The following is a 21,754-nucleotide window of genomic DNA, read 5'->3' on the forward strand; positions in this document are numbered from 1 at the left end:
GTAAATTAGTAACAACGCCAACGAAACACCACAATTTAGTATCTCAATAACTTTATAATTAGTAACAAACTAAGCCAAACTTTCTTGTTCATCACAATAAGCTTTCCAGTATGGTTACTATTGATAATACTTCATCCTAAGAGACATACTTTTAAAGGTGAAGGAAACAAAGAAAATTGAAATGATTTATTTATTACCCCATTTTTTATGCTCATTAACTGTCAAGCTTGCTTATAAATAAATTAGATTATGAGATTACTGAAATATTATTTTCACCCTTGTGGTTACTATTTTACAAGCGAATGGATTAGTAGGGACAAAGGGGAAGGTACTCAGGGTAAGGAGTGGTATTCCTTACTATAAAGCCCTTGTATATATATTTTTTAATGTGTAATATGAATATTGTGCACATATTGCAAACTAGGACAATACCAATGTTTTGGGATGCACTTGCATGTTTGGGATTGTGATGTGTTGTATTTTGGCCTAGAATGAGTGATTTGTTATTCAATAGTTGTATGAGGCCAAAATACCAGTGCTAGTGTGTCTTTAATGTTAATGGACTTGTTTGGATGATAAATGGCCAAATGAGACTTAACTAAAATGAATTTGTGAAATTGTGCCCCTTATTCTCGAATTGAGAGTTGAATGGCCAAATTTTGTCTGATATGAATGATTGACATTACCAAAAAGAAAAACAAAATTTGGAAGTTGAGATGTTACAAGGGATATTAGAGAAATACATATTAAAGGCTCATAGCCCTATCCCTTTAATCCAGGGATGGTGTTGGGTTCTCTCTCTCAGGCACACTCATGCCTTTTCAGTTATAAACATGACTAACCAGGTAACAAAGGTTTTTGTTAAATATATATGAATGTTAGTTATAATCTTAATTAATACTGTAAAACTGAATCATAAATTAAAATAGCGCCAGAAGCGAGATGGCGCAATTTCGTTTTTAAAAAGTGTCCTCAAAATCTTAGTGAGCAACTGGTGTAATAGCAATCCCGTGATGGCCTTGAATTCCTTATTTTTGTAAGCAGGTGGTTCATCATAATTATTCATGCACCCAAAAAAAAAAAAATGTACACTCCCCACAAATGCTTTTCATGTGTGTGTGTCCTTACCCAAGATTTTGGCTTGTGCACCTAGGAACACCCAAAGATTTTAATTATATGGATATGCAATTGTTGTTACAAAGACATTGCGATACAATGCTTTCGAGATAAACAAGCAATCTAAGCTTATGAGTGCTTTCAAGATGGGGTCTCTGAGGTTCATGAAATTCAACGATTATGTTTATTAAAATGTATGTATGACATAAATGAGATACACCTTAGAGTTCAACTTCATAAGTTTCGAAGGCACTAACTTTAGAGTATCTGACGAACACCCATATCAGGAGAACTTGTGCTTGCACTTCATTTCATAATTTCACATCACTCACACACATGTTATAATTTATTGAACTTTGGAGTGCAAGCTGGTAACCCGCCTGCGATATTCGGCTAGAGCCCAAAGTGGATAAATATTCCTGTACATTGGATAATGTTGCATGCAATTCTTCAGGAATACCCCAGTAAGTTCCTGAAAATTAAATTATGTCTCAAGCAGTCAATTTCACCACTCATTCATTGTTAAAATTAAAGGGTAAAAACGTAAAAATTTCCCAAAACTTTTTGTCTGAGCGTCCAATACATTCTCCAGTCAACAAAGATGCAAAAGTACCTAATAACTGTGTTTTTCTTTTTGTTTTTTTTTTGCTCATACCTAATAACTCTTTAATAATGGCATCCTTCCTTGAAGCATTAAAATGGCTTAATATCCGTTAATGCGGACCCTTGATGTCAGGTTTTTTCAGTTTTTGACCAACAGACCCCTGAGATTAATGAGCAAAAATATCTAGAAAGTTTTTTTCCAAGTAGCTTCTGGTGATATCCTTAAATTAACAATAGTCCATGCTAGTTTTGCACTTGAAAAAAAAGTTTTTTTAATACTTTTGCACCTTAAGTTCATTTTCTTTTTTTTTAACGTCAATGTTAATGGGCGTTGGACAAATTTAATTATAGCATGGGAAAGGATGCCCTTACTAAAAAGAATTTATAGGTATTCATGCATCATTATTGACTTAAAAATATTGAATGCTCCTCACAAAAAAGCTCCTAGATATTTTTGCCTTTTAACCCTAATTAAATTAAATTAAGTGTAATAATGTAATATTCCAACTGGATAAGTCAAATGTACGCACTTGTTGTGGCCAATCTCCGTTCTCCAATTGAGCATTGATCAGGACTCTTGCTCCACGATGAAGAGGTGTTGGATCTCTCTCAGCCTCCAATTAACAAATTTTTTTTTTGCTTTGTTTTGTGGGGTAAATATGATCATAAATGAGTGCATATTGCAATTCACATTAAATATTTAAATCAAATTAATTACCTGTCCAGTATGCATTAAACCCATCATAGCCCATGCTGTATGTACCACATTTGACCTGTTGCCTTCAAGTGGGATATATTTCTGCATGTTTATAAACGTCACATAATTATAAAAAGCATAATATAAGGAAATTCAGTGCACCAACTTATATATATTAATGCTAAACTTAACTTGTTTATTTATAGTAATTACATAAAATATGAAAAATGAATCCATTAATAGATCAATTATCTATCAATACATACATAAAAACTAGTTGAAGTTACACTGAGGCTTTACATAAAAAATGAGTCCATCAATCAATACATATACAAATTAAGCTATTAGAAGCTAAGAGCATGTTTGGTTTCCGTAATAATTTTTTATTTTTAAAATAAAAAATTAAAAAAAACTTATTTGAACAAGTATTTTGAATTTAATTATTTTTAAAATTGTTACATTTTTTGTTTTTAAAAGAAAAAAAAATCTTAAATTTGTTTTCGTTTTAATTTTTTTGTTGTTATCCAAATACATCATACTTGATTATTGAAAACTACAGTCAGTATTAAAGCTACTATTATTAACTGTCAACAACTATCATTATTGGCCAATTTTTTAATTCTAAAACTATTTTTAAAGTATCACAATCAAACATGCATTTTTTTGTTGTTTTGAAAAATAATTTTAAAAACTATATTACAAAACAATTTTAAAAAATAAAAAATGAAGACACAACCAAACTTACCCTAAGTTTATAGACATACGAACAGGGGATATGTCATAATACATGATTATATCTACATATTGATAAATTCATACATAGTGATTTACCTTTTTCGGACATGAAAGATAACTCTCTCCCCAACCACCATCATCATGTTGTGAAGTGAGAAGAAAATTCACAGCTTTACGAATGGCAACACAATCATTGGAAGTCTTACTAGAAGCAGCAAGGCCACCAAATGCAAACCAAGTGCCATAAGTGAAGCAAATGCCCCAATTCCCATACCATCCACCATCCTTTGTTTGTGTTTCTTCAAAGAATTTCACAGCTTTCTCTATGAAACTCTCAATCTCTTTCTTCCTATGTCCTGGATATAGCTTTATGAACAACTCTAAAGCTTGAATTGCTGATCTTGTGCATTCTACATATTCATGTTCTACTACGAGGTCTTGCAAAAATTCTGTCAGATTTAGCACCTGATGACCATAATTAATCCAAATGTTTAGTCTTAATCTCTTCTATTTTAATTCGATCCACTCAGATGACATTAATATGATATCGTTCTTACGTACTTCCAAAAAATCATGAGCTTTGATTGGCTCCCATGCCGCTAAACCGCCCCTTTTACTCTGCAAATATGCGAATTTGGGAGTTATAAATCTCTACTTTGAATATAAAATCTAATTAACATATTAAATGAGGATATAGTGTATGTGATAAAGAAACTAAACAAGATATAAGTTAAAATTGCATACTTAAGCTAGCTAGTCAACCTATCGTCTTCTTCTCTATACCCTTCGAGAGTTATGCAGCTTTCAGTGGGGAAACATATACTAAGTTAGGGTTAGAGAGGGGACCTAACTTATTTAATAATCCTTACTGGATTCAATGACTACAGGCTCTAGTAAGGTTAATGGCCAACACTTTAATCGTTAACTTGGCTCAATAAATTGTGTGTTAGACCCATTAACTCTGTGTGTGTGTGTGTGTGTGTGAGATGATTACATATCACATTTGGCTTTAATATTTGAGGGACTACTAGTTAACCTATTTTAACAAAGCAATAAAATAATTAATGTGAACCCAACACATAAATTTCAAACGTTGAATCATGAGAAATTTCTTTGATAGAACCTTTGTTTTATTATAATTAATAAACCATAATTATAATATGAAATTACTCACCTGAAGTGACAACAAGATGTTGATGGAATCATAGAGCCTTTCAAGTTCCATCTTTTCACCCACAATCTCTGGTGGTAGCATTGATAAAAGAAGACAACACTGAAATAATCCAATATATATATATATATATAAAGGAAACATATTTAGGTGAAGATGAACAATAAAATTAATTAACTTATTTAATTAAGTACAATAGGTTATTCACTTTCAAGCCTTCTGCGGTACAATCTGAAACTTGCCATCCATGATCTTGATCAGAGAAGGTCCATGACCCTTTGGAAATGTGACAATACATACTTTTGAAATTACTAGAAGGATTGTCCTTAACCTGACGAGATCATTAGTTCCATAGTTAGTACTAAAAGACTCAGTCACCCAAAATTTTAAATATTCATATGTTTGTTAGTTAATTGGTAATAACAAATTGACCTGAGATTTCTTGATAAAGTCATGTCCTTTTGCAAGTGTAGGAGCAATTTCGTCAACTAGTTTTGTGGCAAGTAAAGCTTGGACAGCAAAGCCAGCATCCCATTCTTGGCTTCCACAACTCTAAGTAATGGTAATTTATGGCATATATTAATTATTAAACCCAAAATATTTTTGCATTAATAATTAAATTAGAGTAGTTTCTAAATTAAGAAAAATGAAGAGAATTATTAGGAACTCAAAACTCTAGAAATGTTGTTCATGGGATAAGATAAATCAACACATTAATAAAAAATAATATACAATTAATTTGTTCTCGATTAATAATTAGTTCATGAATGCATAGAAGATCATGATTTTTTTTTAATTATTATGCTCTTTACTAGTTTACCTGCATGATAATTCCATCTTCGGACACCCAAATATAATCAGGAACCCTTGCAAGATGCTTCTTAAAAGCATCTCCATTTGGATCTTCAATCCAACAAGCTAGCATACATAGAGACTAGGGCAAATGTAAGAGGAAGATTAAAAATTCATTAGAACTATTCTCAAACCAAAATTAATTATCAAATTTCTATAATTGGGTCATCATTGAACAGCCAGATACTAAGTTAGGGTCAAACATAACTTAGCAATACATTTTGACCTGTGAATACCTTGATAAAATATATAGTACCTTTTCTACACATCCAATAGTTATGTAGCGACTATTTTCATCTTCATAGTGAATATGTTTCATTGTTACTTGAAGAGCTTCCTCCCTAACCAACTTATTGAAGGGCTATCTGGTAAGAAGTGGCTCAATGAATATATATAAACTATCCCAGATCAAATCTTGTATCAAGGGATGAGGATAGTAAAGATCTTCCTATAATGATATATTCAACTACAATGTATTATAATGGTTCCTTGGGATAAATCAACTGGTGTTTATATACATATATGGCAATAAATTAGAGACAAAAAGACTCACCTTTGCACAAAGGTGACGAGCTTTGTTCCAATTAATTTCATTGTAAAGATCAACATAGAGTTCTTGTCTGAGTTGAAGAATAAGCAGTGTGATTGGACCCACAAATCTTTTCCCATACAAATAAGACATAGGCATGTAAACCAAGCGGCAATAACACCACATTTTAGCTGCATCGCAATATAGTGGAAGAGAAATAATGGAGGATTATTAGATATACATGGCAATAGATAGTGTTACAAGAAAGTGATCATGCAATATCTAATATGTGCAGCAAGATTTTTTAATTTTTTTATCACTTTCTGCATCCTTTTAATTTTTTTATTTAATTTCAATTTGATTCTTAATTTTATTCTAAGTCTTACTTTTATCTCTTAATTTTATTTTGTCCAAATTTCTTTCTAACATACTTTATCATTTTTAAATTATATTATTTTTAAGCAATTTGATTGAATGTTAGAGAGGGGAAAACATTTGAGTGACATTTGGAATTTAAGGGTAGGGGTCAAATTAAATTAAAATTAAGATAATATAAAACTAGTATTAATTATAGTTTTTTAATGTTAATCCACTTAAGGCTTGTCACAAAAATACTTTAAACTATCATAGATGGACATGCCAATTGTCACCCACTTATATGGTTAATTATGACTAATCCTATGATCATTCGTTTCATGATACATCTAATATTTCCATACTATATTTTTTCTTTTTCTTTTTACCCTTAAATCTCAACTTTTTTATTTTTATCTGGGGGATTATACTTTTTTTTTTTTAAAGTTTTAGAGGTTCAAGTCGCAATTTCATTTTATTCTTCTTTTCATCTCTCTGTATTTTTTCTTGAGTCCCAAATCGCTAGGGTCTTGACAATACCATATCAGAGTTTTTTAATAAAGATTTGTCACTTATACCAAAATAACTTAAGTTACTTTAATTCAGACTTTTCATCGTTGCATTGAATTACCTGGATGCATTGGAAGAAATGATGGAAAGAGCCAAAACTCTGGTGGCATTGGATTTGTTCCAGACCACTCAAACAACCCAAGTATCTTCAACAACGTACATATTAACAATGAGACATAAGAAATTAAATTAAGGGAATTAATTAAGTATCCTATACATGAATGTGTGTGTATACATATTTCAAGATGAAATATTCACAAGTTGCAAGTAAAATGGCTTGCTCTCTCAAAGTATTCGCGATCACAGTGAATGTAGGGTGTACATGATGTGTATGACATTAAACATATATACAAATAAGGTATGAATAATCATTGTGTGTGTAACTATTCTCTATAGGTTCTTATATTTTGAATACTTTAAGGTAGCTTCAGATTGGTGAATTAAATCCCAAATTTAAAATTCATTTATATTTAAAATCTTTTATTTAAATAGTTTAGAGTAGTTGACATTTCTAACAGCTAGTGGTATTGGGGCATTTGGAATTACAAAAAAAAATTATAATAAAATATAGATTTGGATTTGGATCCATATATTTTTTATGAACCAAAATGAGAAAATTTTCCTCTACTCTAAACTAAAACATATTCATAAAACCATAATTAATCTCATATTCATGGAGTATCATGATTCTTCTTAGAAAAAAGAGAGGAGGTAAATTTAAATATTTTTTATATACTGCTACTTTATCATTGTAATTTTTTATAAAAAAAGTAATTTTTTTTAAAAATTATTCTCTATCCTTTCCAATTTATAAGATATTTTTTAATGTAATTTGTTATCCCAAAATAAAAGACATTTTGACAAAAAATATAATTTCATTAATGATAATTATTAAAATATTATCCCTCACTATTTCACTTTTTAAATAAATTTCTTTTCCTCTCCCTTATTAATGAAGTGTATTTTTGAAAGTTTATGAAAAAATTAATACAACATAAATTGCATTTAATACACTTTATTGGTATGTTAATTTTATTAAAAAATATATTATAAATTGGAATGGTGGGAGTGTTATCTAAAAATAATAGTAGAATGAATACATATATATTAAAAAATTAAAATAAGAAAGTAAAATGTATCTTATTTAATGATGTAGAATGAATGCAACTACTTACTGAAAGCTAAGTTTTTCCCCATGAGGGTATGTAAGTGACACCACCATGATTAAGAATCTATTTTCGTGCTCTAAGACAAGCATTGTCTTCACCTCCATTAGGTCCTTCTCCGAGCATTCTCATGTATATATAACTCAGCACAATACAAAACATGGTGCTGTGTCCTTCTATGTGTAGTCCCCACCCTCCATCTTCATTCTTTAACATTCATGCACTTGTAAAACATTAGTTCACTTAAAACTTTAAATTATAACGTATCAATGAAAGTGGGTTATAATTTAAGGTTTGGGTTGGATAGAGGAAAGATGGGAAGGAAATAAGGAGGAGAATTTCTAAAATAATAATTTTTTATTATTTTTTGGATTTTTCCTTCCTAATTTTATTTCCCATATTTTTCTCTCTATCCAAACAAAAGGCAAATGTATGAACCTGGTGATAGTGGAGGTATTGAAGGATCTCTTTTCTATGCTCTTCCAGAAACACATCATCAAGATGGCCGGTAATATACGTACAAAAAACCTACACCATTTTCATAAATTTCAAATCACTTAATAATTATTTAATATAAAAACCAATAAAATTTATAGCCTGTGACCTAAATTTGAAATTATATTATTATTCTTATAATCATATAAGTCCTTTTAGAAATTTTTTTTTCAATTTATATGTATTTTTAGAAGTCTAAAGCAACATTTATTAACATTTTTTTCTTTTTATTACTCATAAATATCTTTTTATTGGAGATAACCCTATTTGAGACACGATCGGGTACTAAACATAAGTAATTCTCCTAGCAGGGAGTCAAACCTTGTTTTGCTATGTTGTGATTATTAACATTTTTCTATTACACCCTTAATTATGATCAATAATGTGGAAATATTTAAATGTATTAAATTATGGAAAATTAAAATTTAATTTGTTGGTAATGCAGTTAATATTTTGATGTATTAATTGCATTTCTTAATTTATGTCACTAGTACAAATTGTTTAATTTACATGAGACTTTCTACATTGATTAGAAGGCAAATGATGTAGAAAGTCCAGATGATAATAGTATTTTCATAATATTTGCAGTTGATTATTCACTTTCTACATTGGATAGGATGAAACCAATGTAGAAACTATACTGTTTACGTTAGTTATAATAGGAACCAATGTAGAAAGTGCTTCTATCTTCAAAATATTAAAAAAGTGAACTTTCTACATGGAGTGCATATGATATTAATGAGTATTCCTTTTATCCAAAGTCCTTGGATGAAAAGAGTATGGTGGAAAATAATAGGGTTAGAATAGTTGCTAAAGCTATGCACTTCTCTAGCTTGAAGGATAAGAAACCTAAACTAGTAACAGGACTTATTTTTGGATTATTGAAGAGATTTGGAAGGTTGACTATACAATAAAGTTCCTATTTTCAAATGCAAATGTGTTGATATCAATGGCATTTAGAAGGATAACTAAGTTAGGATTTATATTAGCTAATCTTAAAAAACTAACTTATGGGGATGAGTCATTTATTATAATAGACCAAGATAAACAAATCTTCTATTTTACGAATCTGGCAAATAAAAATTGGTCAATAGTTTTCTAAGAAAAAATGGTGATTGATGGTGATGATAAGAATGAATCAAACTTTGATATTTTTTAGATCCCTACCTTTTCATCAAGGCTACCCATTTTGAATGAAGTAGATGACAAACATGCCACAAGAAGTGATCACCATGAAGGGATATAGAAGAATATTCCTATATGAATTTATTTTGTTTTTAAATTGAAATGTAGTTTGTTTTTAAATTGAACTATGTTTTTGGAATTTTATTTATTTGATGAATTGATTGTTCATATTAAATTTTTTCTAATTATCTTTGATAATTTTTAATTAATTTAATTTATGTAAATTAATAGGAACATGAAGAACTAGAGTGGACATGGTAACGATACTCAGAGCACCCCTAGTGAGGAGCAAAGTTAGAACTAGGCAAGTCAGAGCTAGTTAGAAAGGAGGGGTAGACATAACACATGACTAAGAGGTCTGACTTTGAGTAGGAGTGCTGAACTCAAATTATCAATCCAATTCGACCGAAGATGGAATCTAGTTGGGAAACACAAGGTGTTATTTTACATCAGTGATGTAAAATGTAATACTTTTTATATTGGTTAAGGCAACAATCAATGCAAAAAGGCTTCACTTTTACATCGGTAATGGTATTCACCCAATGTTGAAAAGGAAACACTTTTTTTTTTGCTACGTTTTTTACATTAGTTATAGACTTGATGTAGAAAATTACTTATTTCCTATATCAACATCACCTGTGAAATCAATCTAAAAAGTGATTAACCAATATAAAAGGCCTTTTTCTATTCTTGTGTGTGTTAAAATGACATATTTTTAAATGGAGGAAGTAGAATTTTGCATGTGAGGCCTACTTACCTCATACTTATATGTCTATGTCTTGATATAATATATAGTACTTAGCGACACAATAGAAAGATAGAAACAAAACAATATGCAGTGTGATCACTTTTGGAAATTTATATCTGATAGAGTCAACAATAAGAATTGAGTTAGACAGACTAATCCTTTTAGGTCCAGCATATTTTTTAAGGAAAAAGTTTGGTAAAAATAGAGAATTTTGGTATAAAAATGCTTTCAAGCCCTAACCTTATAAGCCCTCCAGGGGCCCAGGCTTGCCCTTAATCTGTTATAATTTTAAAAACTTTATTTATATAATTTAGTTAAAGGTTGAATTAATATTACAATAATAACACAATTTGTTAAATATTTATTTTAAGTAACGAAGATGAAGTTGGTGAGGTTGTTGAAATGGCACCACTTCCTCCAAACGGACATTTTTTTAACTAGTCTAATGCTTTTTTTAACTCATCACAAGTATCCCCTTATTGGAAGCAATGATGTTAAAGATATTAAAGGGTCTAATGTTTTACATTTGAATGAAGATTGATGATAATAAGGATAAAAGAATATTTATATTTTGGATGATAGACAATATGAACTTGTATGGTTTATATAATTATATTCTAGGGTGTGCATAATGTTAATTATTTCAAAGCTTATTATAATCTTGAATATATTTAATTAGATACTTTGAAATTTATATATAAATTAGTATAAATAGACATTTTAATTTTTTAAAAAATATGTTATGTGGGGTTTCAGGCTCAATCCTAAGCCTTATCAGTAATGAACAAGCTTGAAAAAAGTGCTGATTTTAAGATAAGAGAGTTTATAGGCTTGAATCTTTAAAAGTCTAACTTATAAGGATTGGACTTATAAGGGCTGGGTCAGCTCTTATTGCTTAATTGCATGATGCGTGCTTACCAGAGGTTGCATGAAATAGAGACGTCGGGAATTTAGAGCAGGCTAGTGACCATCTTTAGACTGTAAAGCAGATAGATAATGTGATGCCCTTCTCACAGTGTTGCCAACTTTTTCATCATTTATTTCCTCCCCATTCTCTATCTTCACACTTGGTATTGTTTGTTTGAAATTCTTCTCCCTCAAAAACTATTAAAAAAATCAACATAATAGTTAGCCTTACACACTCACACCACAAAAAGGAATTAATGCATGTCTCGCCGTTAGGAGGTGATCGAAACTAACTAAAAGGTTAAAAATCATTTTTCCCCCTAAACATATTTTTTTTAAGAAGTGCTGGGCATTTTGTGCCGAAGGATGGAGCAACATTTCTCTTAAATAATTTTTTTCAAGAGCACAATCACTCTTTTGTTGAAGACTTGTCATCTTCTCTGTCATCTATTGACAAGAAATAGTTGTGAGCCTACACGCATTGGCAACAAGAAATAACAACCCATTTTGAACATTTGACATAGGTCAAAGGGACTAAGTGTAGTGGCAATGGCAGAAACTAGGTCTAGTGTTAAATGGCAATAATATGGGCTTGCTATTATTATACACAAGCCTCACAACTATTTCATATCAACAAATAACAGAGAAGATTGTGGGTCTTTTATGGAAGGATGATTTTGCTACTATAAAAGATTGTTTAGGGGTAATATTACTCCACCTTTTAGTATAAGATATCCAGCACTCTTAAAAAAGTTTAGAGAAAAAATGATATTTAAATCTTTAACTAAAATATATAAATCAAATATGCAACTATATGGACATGGTTTCAGGTTTCCACATTCTTCACATACAACAATATACCATGAGCTAATAATTTAATGAAACGAGAAATATGAACTCATGAAAAGAGAATGGTAGTAGTGAAGGTGAGACCAACAACTTAATTTGGTCCTATGAAGCTTTTTATGTCGCTTAAAAGGGGAGAAATCTTGTGTGTGTGATTTTGTTGTGTGGCGTGTGTTGTGAAAGTGTGTATTACATTGAAATGCGAATGTATGTGGGATCCCTTCTCTCTAAGAAAAGGTTAGATAGGATATTAATAAAAAATACAGGGATACCTGAAAACGCCATAGAAGGTCCCCACAAGGCTTGAGGTTGAAGCGATTATTGAAGAAGTGTTGACGAGCAGCTCAACCTCAGCACGCTCTTCAGGAGAGCCTTCATGAGCATGAAACTCCCATATTTGCCTTCCTGTGAAGTTGTTGGTGCTGAATATGTACGGATCATTCCCTCTCTCCCCGATCTTCAGCCTCCACATTTTTTTTTCTAAATCTCTATATGTGTATATCTGCAATATCAAAGCAATCAGTTCATAAGCGCCAGGCACTCACTCATATATATTTATATATACACAATACACACGCACGCAAATATATATATATATATATGAATCATGTCATTAATTGTTACTATAACAGGTACGTAGATATTTAATTATGGTTGCAGGGGGGTGCACCGGTGATGTTTCAACAAAATCATGCATGATTGCGTGTCTTGTTGATGAAATGGCTTGCAATTCTTCAAAGGAGGGTTGGTTCTTTTTGATTGTGTGTCTTGCCTTTTTAGTCTATTGTTTTTTTTTTTTTTGCCCTGGAGGCTGTACTTAGGCTTTACTTGCCCCTCTTTTATGAGTAAATCATCTCTTGATTTAAGGTCAAGTAGTATCATAGACTTTGAATTTGTTGTGCAAATTGTTCCATCAACTTTTGAAAATGGTGGGATATGACCTTACTGTTAACAAAAGTTAACTTTGACCATTAGTTAATCAAATTGACAAGAAAAAATCTCAAAAATTACGTAAAAGGATCAAAAATTTATAAAAAAGGGTTAAAAATTTACAAACAAGGACCACAAATTGAGAGCTTGCCCTCGAGCTCTTATAATTTTTTAAATGTATTTATATAATTTAATTAAAATTTTGAATTAATATTATGATAATAACATAATTAGTTAAGTATTTATTCTACGTGATGAAAATGAAGTTGGTGAGGTGATTGAAATAGTAACACTTCCTCTAAGTACATCTTTTTCTAAAGGGTTTAATATTTTTTAGTTACTCACAGGTATTTTTCCATTGGAGAGAATACTGTTTGAGGCATTAAAAAGTCTAATATTTTATTTTGGAATGAAGATTGACTTGTATGCTTTACATTATTCTGAGGTATATATTAATTTTTTATATTTCAAAACTTACTATTATCTTTTATATATTTAATAAGGTACTTTGTAATTTATATATAAATTAGTATAATTAGAAATTTTTTTAAAAAAAAGTAATGCTGGCTTTTGAACCTGGCTTGAGCCTTGTCAATAAAGACTGGGCTTGAAAAAAGTGTTGATTTTAAGATAAAAAAACTAATGGACTTGAACCGTCAAAAGTTGAGCTTATACAAATCAAACCTATAAAGATTGGGTTAACTTTTATTGACAGCTCGTGCTTACCAGAGGTTGGGTGAGATAGAGACATCCAGCAGCTTGACCATGCCAAGCCAATGACCATGTTTTGATGACTGTAAGGTGGATAAAAAATGTGTTGCCCTTCTCACAGGGTTACCAACTTTTTCATCACTTATTTAGCACGTGGTATTGTTTGTTTGAAATTCTTCTCCTAAAAACTGTATCAAAAAAAAAATTTAACATAACATTATTAGTTAGCCTTAGCCGCCTTAGGAGGCGATCGAAATTAACTAAAATATGTAAGTGAAATATGCAAGTATACGGACATGGTTTCAAGTTGCAACATTATTCTTCACATACAACAATATTCCATCTGCAACTTCTTTAATGGAACGACAAGAAACATGCAACTGATGGAAAGAGAACGGCACTATCGAAGGTGAGACCAATAATTTAAGTTGGTTCTATGAAGTTTTTACGTCGCTTATAAAGAAGAGACCTACATTAAAGGGTAGTAGTATAAGTTAAGGCAAAATCACAATTATATTAATGACTTGCGAAAATCAGCATCATTCAGATCATAAAATGTTGAAATTGAAAATTTCGAAATTAGGTAAGACATGCAATCAACCAACATTCCAACACCAATCCTCCTTTAAACATTTGCAAGCCGCCGTTTAATTAATTTGATTGTGACTGAAACATCCATTTCACCGGTGCACCCCGCAGCCATAATATTTTTGTATCCATTATTAGTACAAAACACGGTGCATACATCTACCTACCTGTTATAGTAGCAATTAAATACATGATTGATATATAAATGTGTACTATGTATATAGTGTTTTTAGTGTAATTATGTGTTATTCTGTTTGTTTTGTTTTTGTTTTTTCTCGAGGTTGTAAACCAAACACACTACACAATTCACACTTCCAGTGGCGCACCAGAGAGGGAACGCGAGAGTTTGCAAATCAGTGAGAAGTTTAGAGTTTAGATTCAATCATATATTTTATGGGTGATCTAAAGAATTTTAAGGCCAAGCGTGCAAGATAACATAATTTAAAAACTAAAAATTAAAAATAATATTATAAGTTTTTTAAAATAGTTACATTATGCTAAAAATATAACAGCATAAATAAAATAATACATATTTTTATTTAGAAAAAATATATTGAGGTTTTTTTGAACAAAAATATGTTGAGAAGGTTGACAGAGTTCACATTTGGATAATAAGAAAACTATTACACAAAAGGTTAACTTAATATGTGGTTGGTTTTTATTATAAAATAAACATAACTCTTTGATTTTTTTTAAATAATATGTCTAATGGGTTTATTTTTTTTATTTGAATTTCCCACTCACATCAACGTGTCTCCGCCATTGCCTTTAGATTCGATTCATTCAAATGTATGTGGTCCAGCACCTGTCACCACAGTCTTGAGATATGAGTATTATATATGTTTCCTGGATGATCATAGTAGATATGCATGGGGTTACCATTTAAAATTTAAATCTAAAGATATTAGTGGCTTTAAGCACTTTAAGAACATGGTTGAGAACTTGGTTTGATAAGACAATCAAAACTCTCTGTAGTGATTTTGATGATTTTGATGGGGAATATCGAGGCTTTATTCCTATTCTTAATGAAGCTGGAATTTCTACTCAATACACATGTCCCTATACCTCTCAATAAAATGGTAGAGTTGAGAGAAAACACATAGACACTTTGTTAAGATGGGTTAAGGTTACTTGCTCAAGCTAATATGCCTTTGAAGTATTGGTGGAATGCCTTTGCTTGTGCGCTTCACATTATAAATTGTTTACCAATACCAGTGCTAAACTTAATTACAGACCCCTCATGAGTGCTTGTTTTAAAAGAAATTGAACCAGCTGATTATTCAATGCTTAAGACATTTGGCTGCGCTCTTGCTAACCCTGTCTGCACTCTTGCAATAAACACAAATTATAGTTCAGAAGTCAAAAGTGTGTGTTCCTGGGCTACAGCATCTCTCACAAGGGTTATACGTGCTTGAATTCAAATGGAAGAATTTAGGAAAAATGACAATCAGGGACCCCCATTAGATCATTAATGACAATTAGAGATCCTGAAATATTAAAATCCCAATAACAAACCATGGTCCTTATTTGCAATTAAAAAATGCGAATAGTCAATTGAAAAATCTACAAAATACACTTGAAATTATTTGAAATGTAATTTGTGAATTTACAAGAATCAAACATAAATCTTGACTTTTTGCTGTCAATATGCAAATAAACTACTTAAAAAATTAAATAAATATACTTGGGATTATTTGTAATGTTAGCTGAGAATTTACAAAAATCATATGTGAATTCAAGTCAAGTACTTATAACTTTTTTGCTATCGATATATAGATAAATCACTTAAAAAAATTACTAAATATACTTGAGATTATTTGTAATATCACTTGGAAATTTACAAGAGTCAGTTTGTGAAATGCAGGTCAATCACTTGTGATTTTTTGTTATCAGGAAATCAACAAATGATAGTTGGAAATCTTTGTAGCATTAGTTGGGAATTTATTGAAGTCTATTGCGAATGTCAAGCTAATCAACAAGAGATAATTAATTGCAAGGAAGGGCCATGATCTATTATTGGGATTTCAATAATTCAAAGTCAATAATTGTATTAATTTTTTTATGGGGTCCCTAATCGTCATTTTCCCAAGAATTTATATATTTCACCATGTTTCATTTGATGAGTCTGGGTTCTCTTTTGAAGGATGTTTCACTAAAAACAATTCAAGCTCTGAGACAACTGTTGTTCCGAGTCTCTCAAAGTCTAGTGATTAGCTGGACATGTTTTCTGGTGCTGTACCATCAGTCCATGTCTAAGAGTCGAGAACAACAATCATCTTCTAGATCAGCCCGCAATGATGCTCTTCACGGTAAGCAAGACCAAAGCAGTCAATGCAGTAATAATCATACTACTCCTCTTGAGCCAACTCTCTTACGTGAAGTATATGAATTTCCTGATACAGATCATGATAGCCACAGGCCAAAAAATAATTCAAGTGCCGATTTACAGCAGGTGGTGTCTGCACCTCTCACCTCTGTAAGTTCAACCTTCATACCCCATGATTACATGAGTTTACGGCTAGAATTTTCAAGCCAAAATGTCCATACATTGGTGTTCAATTCAAATCAGATTCAGATCCTGAACCTATAATAGTTCAAGAAGGTTTACAGTCCAAGAATTGGTTTGCGGCAATGAGAGAAGAATATGAAGCACTGGTCAAGAACGACAATACATGGAAGTTAGTACCTCCACAACATAACTTTGATGTTGTCGGCTTTAAATTGGTGTTCAAGAAGAAATATAATTCTGGTGGAATGTTAGACTGCAACAAAGCAAGATTGGTGGCCTAGGGTTATCTTCAAGAACCAGGAATAGACTTTGGGGAAACATTCAGTCAAATAATAAAGTCATGCATTGTAAGACTTGTACTTCATGGTTAGAGTGGATATTGACAAGGTCTTTCTCTATATGGATTATTAAATGAAACTGTTTATACGTCTTAGCCTTAAGGGTTCAATTTGTTGATCCCAAGAGACCTAACTATGTACGTAAATTGTCTAAAGCTCTCTATGGCTTGAAACAAACTCCACGAACCTGGTATGAAAAATTGAGAAATACTCTCCTATAATGGAGATTTGTTAATAACAAGAGTGATCCCTCATTGTTCTTTTATAAGGACAAAACTCAAACTACACTCATACTAATATAAGTTGATGACATTTTAATATCAGGAAACTAAATGGTGATCGTTCGAAGCATTTTATACCAAGTTGAATTTGATGTATTATTCCTTGAAGGACATGGGAACTGTCTATCATTTCTTCGGAATCAGTGTGTACCGAGATGAATCTTGTTTTTATCTTGACCAGAATAAGTATGCTTTGGAAATTCTAAACAAATATGGCATGGAAAACTCAATCCTGCACAACCCCAATGTCTGCAAGTCAAATTGTCTAACATTAATGGAGAGCCCTTTCATAGTCCTTATCTCTATCGATAAACCGCAGGAGCACTTCAATATCTTTGTTGCACAAGGCCTGATATCAGTTTTAGTGTCAACAAACTTAGCGAAATTATACTATCTCCTTCAACTAATCACTGAAAGGCAGTAAAAAGAGTCCTACGTTATATTCAAGTCACAATACATTATGATATTCATCTTGAAGGTGCATATCAACTATCCTTGACAACATATTCTGATGTAGATTGGGCATCATGTCCTGAATGACAGAAGATCAACGGGAATATGTATATATATATATATATATATAAAACTTGTTTTTAAGTGATTCAATCATCTCTTGGTCATCTAAATGACAACCTGTAGTTGCTCAGTCTAGTACCGAATCTAAGTATCGCTCTCTTGCAAATACTTCAGCTGAACTCATGTGGATTACATAATTGCTGTCAGAATTATCTCTATTCATTTGCCAACCTTCAATAATTTGGTGTGATAATATCATATTTAAACCTTACATGATTTATTCAACTTTGAAAGGCATGCAATGTAACCCGTTTGCGATAGCCAGAGCCCGAAGTGGGAAAACATTTTTGTACATTGGATAATGAAGCAAGCAATTCCTGTTGAACACACCAGTGATTTCCTTAAAACAAGTCACAAACTAATATTTAATCTACTCTGATTGATTTATGTCAAAGTTTAATAAATTATTGCAAATGAGAAGTGAAAGGTACTAATTTATTAACTTGTTGTGGCCAATCCCCATTCTCCAATTGAGCATTGATTAAGATTGTTGCTCCCCGATGAAGAGGAGTTGGGTCTCTCTCAACCTTCCAATAAATTCTGATTAACTATTTTAGTTTTTTTTTTTCATAATTGTTAATTGAAAATAAGCATAAGTCACAATAAATAATTAAATAGATTCACCTGTCTGGCATATATCAGACCCATCATAGCCCATGCTGTGCGTACCACATTTGATCTATTACCTTCGAGAGGAACATATTTCTGCATCATTTATAAAAATCATTAGATGATGAGGTAACAAAAAGCCACATAGCTATAGGAATATGAAATAACAAGACATGTTTCTCCATCTATATATACTCATATTTCTACTTGCATAGTATAACTTATTATTTTAAATAAAATAACTTTTAGTCCCCATATTTTTATCTTCTTTAATTTTGGTATTAGTCCCTATAGTTTTATTTCATTATTTCAAATCCCTTAAGTTTTATTTGTCTGCAAGTGTTAGTTCCTATGTTTTTAAATATGACTATAAGGACTTAAAGGTAGCTAACATGTGAATAAACTCTATTACTTTTTGTACTGGCTTGTTTAAATTATGATGAGCTGTAAAAAAAAATGAGTAAAATACAAAAAAACAAACAAGACATTAAATTAGTAAAGAAACATCATAAGGAAGAAAAAAATTATAGGTAGGGCAAACAAGCAAAAAAATTAGTAGTCATTTTGCTCATACAATGTCTAACTCATCATAATTTTACCAACTCACCAACAAAATTAAACAAAGCAATGTATACATCAATAGATTTAACTCTATCAGTGATGGCAAGAGCAACATTACAAATATATAAAACTTAATGGACTTGGAACAACAAAATAAAAGTACATGGACTAATGACCAATAGTTATATTTTCCCTTATAAATTTTATATTTTGTATCGATACTTCAAATATAGCAATTTACCTTTTCTGGACATGAAAGATAGCTCTCACCCCAACCACCATCATGTCTTTGTGATGTGAGAAGAAAATTGACAGCTGTGCGAATTGTAACACAATCGTTGTAAGTCTTACCAGAAGCAGCAAGGCCACCTAAAGCAAACCAAGTGCCAAAAGTGAAGCAAACCCCCAGTTCCCATACAATCCACCACCCTTTATTTGTGTATCTTCTAGGAATTTCACAGCTTTCTCAATAGAATTCTCAATCTCTCTCTTTTTCCTTTGTCTTGGATACAGATTATTGAATAAAACTAAAGCTCGAATTGACGATCCAGTGCATTCTACATACTCATGCTCAACTATGATACCTTTGAAAAATTTTGTAGGGTTCAACACCTAATAATCTAGACAAGCAAATCCATATGCTAGAAGAAATCAGAAGAGAAGGAAAGGAGACAGGAAAAATTATCATACTTTATTAATATAAAGAGCTAGATCATCCTAATTATAACTAATGAATATCCTGTAACACATGTATTAATTAGTTAGTGTTTAGTGCCTATTACATTCTCTTTAATTATTTTGTTCACATCAATTCAAATTTAAATGAGATCAGACTCTTACTTCCAACCAATCTTGAGCTTTGATTGGCTCCCATGCTGCAAAACTACCTTTTTTATTATGCAAATATTATGCAGTTTTGCAAGTAAATCAATCCATAAAAAACACAGCGACCCAGAAAAAAAAAAAAGAATGGCTTTGTCACAAACAAAATCATTGAAAAACACTCTTGAATATGTGAGAAATGTCTCCATCATAAATTTTTGAAGGATAAAGTCTAGAGAGAATGTAATTTATTAGAAAGAAGTTCTCTGAAGAGAAAACCTGTGAAAAGTTTTCTAAAAGAAAATCATTGTTTTATTGTAATATATTGAACCATAATAATAATAATAATAATAATGTAAGATAGATTACTCACTTGAAGTGACAACAAGACATTGACGGAATCATAAAGCCTTTCAAGCTCCATCTTTTCGCCTACAATCTCTGGTGGTAACATCGATAAAAGAAGACAACACTGAAATAGTCCAAAATATATTAAGTGGCCACATGTATAATAAGGTAAAGATGAACAATGAAATTAATTAACTTGTTTAATTGACTTGATTAATCACATTCAAGCCTTCTGCAGTGCAATCAGAAACTTGCCATCTATGGTCTTGATTAGAGAAGGTCCCGAGCCTTTGGAAATGTGACGATACATACTTTTGAAATCACCAGAAGGATTATCCTTAACCTGATAAGATCATCAATTTTAGTTAGCAGCACAAGAGGATTTGTGCATTAATATATACACATAATAAATATCTCTCAATTAATAACTAGTCATTCAAATATCCATATGCTTGTTAATTGGTAATAACTAGTTGACCTGTGATTTCTTGATGAAGTCATGTCCTTTTCCAAGTGTAGGAGCAATTTTGTCAATTAGGTTTGTGGCAAGCAAAGCTTGGACGGCAAGACTAGCATCCCATTATTGGCTTCCAAAACTCTGCAAATAATAATTAATGTCATATACTAATTAAAACCCAAAATATTAATGTTTTACAAAAGTAAAGTACACTATAATGTTATATAATTTTACATCTAGTCATTTAACTCTAACACCATTAGTTTCAAATGACTTTTTTTTTGGTGTGGCAGTCATTATTATTTTAAAAAAAACTGAACTTAATATGTAACCATTTCAAAATATTTTGTCAATTTAAGAAGTTTTTTTGTCAATGAAACTAATGGTGTTAAGGTTAAAGGACTACTAAAAAAATAGTTTATAAAATTAAGAAACTAAATTGAAACATTGTGTAAAGTTAAATTAGAGTTGTCAAATTAAGTAAAATGAATATATGAAGAGATTTATTTGGGACTTGAAACTTTGGGAATACTGTCCATGGGAGAAGATAAAAAACCACATGAAACTATAAAGAATGATACAATTAATACCTCATACTTAATCTGTTCTCTTCTTGATTAATAATTAGTCGATAATTGCATAGAAGATCCTGATTTAATCTTTTTTTTTTTTTACTATGTTCTTACTGGTTTACCTGCATGGTAATTCCTTCTTTGGAAACCCATATGTAATTAGAAACCCTTGCAAGATGCTTATTGAAAGCATCTCCATTTGGATCTTCAATCCAACAAGGCTAGCATACATAAAATCTATGACGAATTTAAAAAGAAAGATAAATATAAGGTTTAGCATGATGTGATGCTTATTTGGACAATGGTAATAATCAACTTTAGAGGCCAAAATTAAATTTTTGTAAAAATATATCCAAACACTCTTTTTTTATCAACTTATAACATTTTAAAGTTAATTATGATTCAAAACCATATTTTTTCAAAAAAAAAAAATATATATATACAAACATCTTTGTATATGTCAAAATCAATTATGAACA

General features: G+C 30.9%; 1 pseudogene; it reads right to left on the reverse strand.

The window, feature by feature from the left end:
• Window positions 1-1,462: 1,462 nt before the first annotated feature.
• On the reverse strand, window positions 1,463-21,506 carry LOC129289261 (beta-amyrin synthase-like; annotated as a pseudogene).
• Window positions 21,507-21,754: the final 248 nt, after the last annotated feature.

The sequence above is a fragment of the Prosopis cineraria genome, unplaced genomic scaffold, assembly GCF_029017545.1.
Source record: "Prosopis cineraria cultivar Desert tree isolate PC_DT_omini unplaced genomic scaffold, ASM2901754v1 PC12, whole genome shotgun sequence".
NCBI classification, from domain to species: domain Eukaryota; kingdom Viridiplantae; phylum Streptophyta; class Magnoliopsida; order Fabales; family Fabaceae; genus Prosopis; species Prosopis cineraria.